Raw genomic sequence first — 7,836 nt, 5'->3', positions numbered from 1 at the left:
ACTGCGACACACAGTGCAGTCTGGTTGAACCTTGAGGGTGTGATGCGAAGTGAAAGAAGACAGAAAGACAAAGGCTATATGATTCCACGAGGTGCCTAGAGGAGTCAAGTTCATAGAGAAGGGGTGATTTCCAGGGTCTTGGAGCAAGGTGGGAGGGAGGGTTTCACAAGTCTGGAGATTGAGTTTTGCAAGATGCAAAGACTTCTGGAGACAGATTGTGATGATTGCACAACAATGTGAACTAAAAGGTGGTTAAAACAGTAAACTTTGGGGCGCCTGGTTGGCTCAGTAGGTTAAAGCCTCTGCCTTCGGCTCAGGTCATGATCCCAGGGTCCTGGGATGGAGCCCGCATCGGGCTCTCTACTCAGAGGGGAGCCTGCTTCCTCCTCTCTCTCTGCCTGCCTCTCTGCCTACCTGTGATCTCTGTCTATCAAATAAATAAATAAAATCTTAAGAAAAAATACCCTTTATCTATTAAAAAAAAACAGTAAATTTTATGCTCTATCTATTTTATCACACTTAAAAATTTTCTAAGTAAGAAAGTGAATAATATGACATGCCATGATATTGCATATCGCTGATATATAATGTATATTGGTGGTCTGAATGTTTATGTCCCTCAGAACTCGTGGTGAGATGTAACCTCCCAAAGTGATACCACATATCAATATTAGGATATTAAGAGATGGGGACCTTTGGGAGGTGATTAGGTCACAAGGACGGAGCCCTCATGAACAGGATTGATTCCCTTATAAAAGGGACTCCAGAGAAATCTCTAGCCTTTCCACCAGTGAGGGTGTAGGGAGAGGCCAACTCTGAGCCTGGAAAGGGCCTCCACCAGAAGGTGATGTTGCTGGCACCTTGATCTTGGACTTCCCAGCCTCCAGAACTATGAGCAATACATTTCTTTTTTTTTTTTTTAATATTTTATTTATTTATTTGACAGAGAGAGATCACAGCAGGCAGAGAGGCAGGCAGAGAGAGGGGAAGGGAAGGAAGCAGGCCCCTGCTGAACAGAGAGCCCGATGCGGGACTCGATCCCAGGACCCTGAGATCATGACCTGAGCAGAAGGCAGCGGCTTAACCCACTGAGCCACCCAGGCACCCTGAGCAATACATTTCTGATGTTCATAAGCCCCCCAGCCACAGTATTTATTACAGACTAAATCACATGAGTTTCTTTCTTCTGGAAGGTTCCTCTACCCTAACTAGTGTGGGGTTTCCAGATGTGAGGCAGTGAACGCAATGGCCGTGCTCCCCTTCAGGGGCCCCTCAGCACCTAGATGGAATTGAAAGCTACGGGACCGAATAAGTTGGTGCAGGAGGTGAGAGAGGGAGAGAGAGAATGGAGCGTGCCTATCGAGAAGGAAGCAGACAGCGACTATCTGACCCGAGCCAGGCCAATCCGTGCCCTTCCTTGGGAGTTTTCTCTCTGGGATGGAGAAGCTTTGCTTCTGCACCCTGTGGAGGAAGCCAGTTTGCAGGAGGAGAAAATGTCCACCTCTGAGAGATGAGAGGTGAGGACTGAGCACAGGTGTCCCCAGCATTCCCTGGCCCCCCTGAGGTTTGGTCATTGGGCTCTCACTTCCACGATGTGAGTCCCTCCCGACTCCTTCCAGGAAATCCCCATTTTGGCGTTTGTGTCGCTGTGACCAAAGCACGGTGCACCCACAAACCTCATTTGGGTCAACGTGAGTGAACAAAGATGGGCTGGGCAAAGTGGCAGGTGAGCCCCCCAGCACTGCTCTGCTCGCAGAAACGTAAGGGTCCCGGGGCTCAAGCCCCAGGTGCCAGCCCTTTCGTGTCCCCCCTGATGAAACCTCCCTGGCCACTGAGCGGCCAGAACAGCTGCAGGGTGGATGGAGACTTTGCAGCTTCTGTACCATCACTGAGAAGTGTCCTGAGTCAGGGAGAAGGACACACGCACCCAGATCATTGTGATAATGAGCAACCTGAGCAACCGGCTTGAGTCCTCATCCTGGGCTGGGCGCAGGGCTGTGCGCTTTGTTCTAGGCTTCCTCTCCATCTCACCCCGGTGAGGTCCTGCAGATCCGTCCTCAAGGTGTGAGCCTCCAGCCTGCCGCACCGCATCCCCGGGACCCTGTGAGAAATGCAGAGTCCCACCCCCCTCCCCCCACTCAACGAGTCAGAATGGGAACTTTAACTCCATGCATAAGCGAGTCTGGCCCACGAGAAAGTTTGCAAAGACTTAGCATCAAACAAACTACAGGACGCCCAGTCAAATTTGAATTCCAGGGAAACGACGAGTTATTTTTTAGGATGAAAATGTGCCGGTATTTACCCACAAAAAATTATTTGTGGTTTAATACAAATGGAACTGTGTGTCTTGTATTCTTCTTTGCTGTATCTGGCGACCCTGCGTAGAGGACCCGGTGGGCGCTTTTAGGACACCAGACACCCTCCCTGCCACGGGCTTCCCCAGATTTCCACACTTCCTCCTTGCATTTCAGGCGCAGGGGTGGGGGTGCATGGGACTGAAGGGGACAGTTCCACCCCTGGGCTTTGGGAAGTGAGAGGAATACCTGCCATAGGTCCAAGCTAATCAAAGCAGAATCACGTCCTGTGGCCTCTGTCTCTGGGTAAGATGTAGCCCCATTCGTGCCAGCAGGATAAAGAGGTGTTTTCAGTGGGGTATGGACAGGTAAGTTTGTCCTGGCTCTCTTCCCAGAGGGCAGAATACAGGATGCGATGCTTGGGGTGGGGGTGAGTCATTTTGTCACCGTGAGGGTGGCTGAGAGTTCGAAGCAGAGAAATGTTCACCTCTAGCCCGGAAGGCTGACCTATCGCCTTCATAGTCCCGATAAAGAGCAGAGAGCCTGATGCGGGGCTTGATCCCAGGACCCTGGGATCATGACCTGAGCCAAAGGCAGAGGCCTTAACCCACTGAGCCACCCAGGTGGCCCTCGCTACTGCATTCTTAATGGGTCTCATGACTGTCCGCACATCTTACCCACAGTTAATACCGAACTGAATGGTAAGGACCAGAGAAATCTGGTCAAAGTAGTTTCACGGGTAGGAATTCGAATGAGAAGTCTACAATCACCTCCTCCCTGCGCATCCCCTCCTCCTGGAGCACCAGCTTCCTGCAGCCAATGCACTGCGCTTTCTGCTCACAGGTCCTGTCCCTGTACTGCCATAAAAACACCTGTGCGCCAAGAACATCTCACGAATTTCTTCTTGGACATTAGCTTGTGGCCCCAGGTCAAGGGATACCAGTTTGAGGACAGATCCACACCACAGGCAGCAGAAAAGATGCATTTATTAATTTATTTCGGGGGGGGGGCCACGTGCGCAAGCATGGGGGGCATGGGGAGGGGCCAGAGGGAGAAGCAGCTCCCCACTGAGCAGAGAGCCCAATGCGGGGCTTGATCCCAGGACCCTGGGATCATGACCTGAGCCTCGAGGGCAGATGCTTAACCAACTGATTGACCCAGATGTCCCCTTGCCCCACCCCAGCGCCCTGTGACATCTTTAAGTCTTTAAGTACCTTTAAATCAAAGGGACTCTGGAGCTGGTCCCTTTTTCAGGACTTCCCTGCCGGCTGATAAACCCTTCCTTAAGCTTAAGTAAATTGGAACCAAGCTTTCAGGACTGGTAACTGAATGCATCTCAACGACTACAGATAGAAACTCTCGCTGCTTCTATTTCACGCAGGAGAAAACTGGTGACAGAGGAGGGGAGCATCGTGCCCCAGGCCAGCCTGCTGCCTAAGTCTAGTTTCATTCGACACCCAAGGCCACACTGGTAGTCATTTCTCTCCTCGCTCAGTCTGGGGCAGCTCTGTGCTCATGGGGCCGCTCAAAACTTTCATGTGTTCAAAGACGTTCATCTTCACACTCTCCATGGGGCTGGAAGGGGGCAGGAGATGCTCAGCCCCAGAGAAGCTGAGACGCTGATACGTCAGATAGTATGGTCAAGAGGGCAGCAAGTGGGAACGGGGATCTGAGAGCTGCTACTGAGCCCTCCGCCACTCCTAGGCCTCTGCCCCAGACTCTGTCCTACCCTCCCAGCCTCCACCTCTCCCCAGACCTGCTGAGCTGGGACTGGCTTTACACTGTGCTTTATTTCCGAACACTCTTGACACCCAGAGAGGAAAAAGATTACCAAAAACAAAACAAAACACACACACCAAAACCAACCAAAATAAAACAAATCAAAATTAATAATAAATAAATAAACAAATAAATAAAAACATAAAGACCCCTGTAAAGCCAAAAAGCTTTTAATGAACTTGATTTAAATATATGCAATGACTTTATTGTTTAATAAGAAACACATATTCTGACTCCCTGGGTTTCATCCATTTCAAGTAAAACCTGCTGGAAGAGTACATTAACAAGAAGGGGTGAGCGGTTGTTGGTATGAACAAGCTCTAGAGCCTACTCACTTTCCTCTTCCGGCAGCGAATTGTTCTCAGAGCCATAAAAGCTCATCATAAATGCCAAGTGGGTGTAAGGTTCTGAGAAACACTCCCTGTTGCTGCAGGACTCGTGTTTTCAACGACAGTGTATTTACCGCAGGCAGTTTTTCCTGGTATTATCGCAGGACATCAGATGTTTCTCGAGTGGCTGGTCCCACTTCTGGGGCCAGAGGAGGGTGGCACCCAGTCTCGGAGAACTCGAGGGGCACTGCCCCCGACTCAGGATGCCCCCGCCCTAGTCCTCGGCCCTCCTCCTTGAGGATGTCCAGCGTGGATGAGAGACGTCAAACCTCGGCAGGCGTCTGTAGCATGGCACAAAACGGCACACGAGGTCCTCAGGATCCCCGGATAAGGGACACTGGGGAAAGGCCACATCACACAGCAACCTGTATTCCATATTTATACAAGAAAATTATTTTCTTATTTATTTATGTATGTATTTATTTATTTTTAATTTTTTTTTAAGGATCTTATTTATTTGTCAGAGAAAGTGATTGTGCACACAGAAGGAGGCGCGGCCGGAAGAGGGGGAAGCAGGCTCCCCGCTGAGCAAGGAGTCCCATGCAGGACTCAGTCCCAGAACCGTGGGATCCTGACATGAGCTGATGGCACATGCCCAACCGACGGAGCCACCCAGGGGTCCCAAGAGTGTTATTTTCAAGCTTGGTTGGAATTCTTTCTTGAAAAATGAAACTAAAAATTATTTAAAAAAAGAAAAGAAAAGAAAAGAAAGATGGATCCCATACCAGAGAATTGGCCTTCTTGCTAAGAGTGGTTAGTGCTTGTGCGAAACCAACTTTGCTGACACCCTGATCTTGGGTTTCTGGCCAAACTGGGAGGGAATAACTGTGCTGTTGAAGCCCCGAGGCCTGGGACGGCGCCCGCGGACTCACACACCACAACTGCAGAAATCACGAACAGCCCCAGCGCATGAGTGACCCTCTTCCTTTATCATGCTTCCTCAGCCCCTGGCCACCTTGTGCCACTGGCCACTCACCTTCCAGCCCTCCTGAGGTGCCCTGGGACCAGTCTTCCAGAACCTTCAATCAGCCTGACTTTGACAGCAGGTGTTCTGGTTCCAATTCTTCGCCCAGTGCAGCTCACTGACTTCACCCCCAGAACCCTCTAGCCTTCTGAGACAAGACACGGGGGATGAAAGCTGAGAGAACCGCCCACAGCTGTGGCCTCCAAGGCTGCGTTTGCTCTGGGCAGATGTGTGGAAACGGAGCTGGGCAGAACTTCCCAGGGAATTCTCTGGGTTGGCAGGTGAGGTCTGCTTGGCTCCCTTGAGCTGGCGGCCTGCTCACCGGCCAGTGGAAGACCTGCCACCTGGGCCATGCAAGGGCCACAGGGCGGGAAGAGTGGGCTTGCTGCACCCGCTGCTGGTTGTGCCTCTCTCAGTCTGTCTCCTAGGGCAACCTCGATTGTCCAAGCTGTAAAATGGGCTGATGCTTTGATCTGCTCTGCAGCTCCAGAGAGAGTGTAGGGCGGAATAACATAATAGGCAGTGTGTGCCCCTCATTAAGCAATTCATTCATAATTTAACTGTTCATTCCTGAGGGTTTCCTGGGGCCTGGCGAAGGTGACTCAGACTCACAATCCAGCCCCCAGGAGCTGGGGTGCAGACTGGCTGGCTGGCTCCGTACTCACTCATCCATCACCCGTTTATCCAATAAACATCACCTGAGCCTCCGGGTGCCAGGGGCTGGACTCCAGGCATGAACCAAATCCCCTCCCCACCCTGGAGGATCTTCCTACTTTAAAGCACCATACAAAAGAGAAAACGTTAATTACTATTTTGAGTAATAATTATAGCGGTGCTACAAAGCAGCCCAGGAGCTTTGGTAGGATAAGGGCCAGATCTGCTGCCAAAAGAATTTTTGCCCTCAGGCCTGGGAAGTAAGGTTAAGAACCACTTTCCTTAGGGACGCCTGGGTGGCTCAGTGGGTTAAGCCTCTGCCTTGGGAAGGTCAAATAAATAAAGAAAGAACCACTTTCCTTCAATCCTTATTCACTCACCCAGGCAGGCCCCAAGCTGGGAGCTCTGACTACTGCGTCTCTGTGATTGAGGTGCTCGCCAGATGATAAGCAGGGCAGATACAAAACTAGTCCAAGCGCAAGACGGAGAGGAAAAGGGGTACTGTGGAAGCTCAGATGAGGAGCTTCATCCAGATTTATTGGGGTGGGAGTTATCCAGGAAGGCTTCCTGGAGGAGGCAGCATCTAAATGGATTGCTGAGGAATGTATGATGTTACCAGGTGAAAAAGCGGAAGAAGGACATCCAGGGAGTCATTCCTTTTTTCCATTCCTCACCAGTATTTATGGTGCACTCAGGTGTTGGAGGAACAAGGCTATGTGCCGACACTACACTGGTTATCGAGGTGGTGTGATATGAATGGCTACTTAATCTGTGAGGCCCAGTGCAGGATGAAGATGCAGAGCTCCACGTTTAAAAGGGCTTGGGGCGCCTGGGTGGCTCAGTCAGTTAAATATGGGACTCTTGATTTCATCTCAGGGACTTAAGACCAAGACCTGCACTGGGCTCTGAGTTCAGCAGAGTCGGCTTGAGATTTTCAGTCTCCCTCTACCCCTCCCCCTGCTCACACATACATTCTCTCTAAAATAGTAAATAACTAAATAGAATTTAATTTTTTGAGATTTTTTTCATTCATTTGGCAGAGAGAGAGTACAGGCAGGGGGACAGCGAGGATCAGCAGGAGCCTGAGGAGGAGCTAATTCCAGGACCCCGGGACCACGACCTGAGCAGAAAGCAGATGTCTAACTGCCTGAGCCACCCAGGCAACCCTAAATAAATAAAATCTTTAAAAAAAAGGTGACCTGTACACATGAATTATGCAAGACATGAGTAGATGACGTTCTGTGGGAAAGTAAGCTGTTTTTATTATATGGAGTGGGAGGCATGGGGGCTGGGCTTGCATTTATCAGTTACATTAACTGAAGGTGAAGTTTAAAAAAAAAAAAGTGGTTGTTATCAACTCCTTCCTCTCCACCCAGAAGGATGTAAGGGCTTTGCATATAATCTACCCATGCAGCTGCACAAGGACCCTGTGAGGGGTGCCAATTCTGACCTATTGCCTCTGGAGGGCTTGTTAAAACAAAGTGCAGGGCCCACCCCCAGTGTTTCTGAATCAGTGGGTCTGAGGTGGGGGCCGAGAGTTTGCATTTCCAAGCAGCCCCCAGGTGATGCTGTGTGGCTGGTCTGGGACCTGACTCAGAACCCTTGGGCCACTGTGGTGGAGAACCACGATCATGCCTGAAGGAACGTGGTACTGTGGTGAAGCTGAGGTGAACCTGCTCCCTACAAGTGGCTGCTATCTGGGAGAAGTTGCTGCATCCCGCCCTCCATCTCCCTGCCAGGCCCATGCCCTGGCTCG

The 7,836-nt window shown here is 50.6% G+C and overlaps 1 long non-coding RNA gene across 1 annotated transcript; it reads right to left on the bottom strand.

Annotated features, from left to right (window-relative positions):
• Window positions 1-4,227: 4,227 nt before the first annotated feature.
• Window positions 4,228-7,015, bottom strand: LOC123391158. Its single transcript, XR_006605787.1, has 2 exons — window positions 5,439-7,015; window positions 4,228-4,827 (listed from the first exon to the last, which is right to left on the bottom strand). It is a non-coding gene; the product is annotated as an uncharacterized LOC123391158 (long non-coding RNA).
• Between the last annotated feature and the right edge of the window lie 821 nt (window positions 7,016-7,836).

This window comes from Mustela putorius, unplaced genomic scaffold, assembly GCF_011764305.1.
Source record: "Mustela putorius furo isolate JIRA1106 unplaced genomic scaffold, ASM1176430v1.1 tig00000196_pilon_pilon_pilon, whole genome shotgun sequence".
NCBI lineage: Eukaryota > Metazoa > Chordata > Mammalia > Carnivora > Mustelidae > Mustela > Mustela putorius.
This window is presented reverse-complemented; position numbering and strand designations above follow the sequence as displayed.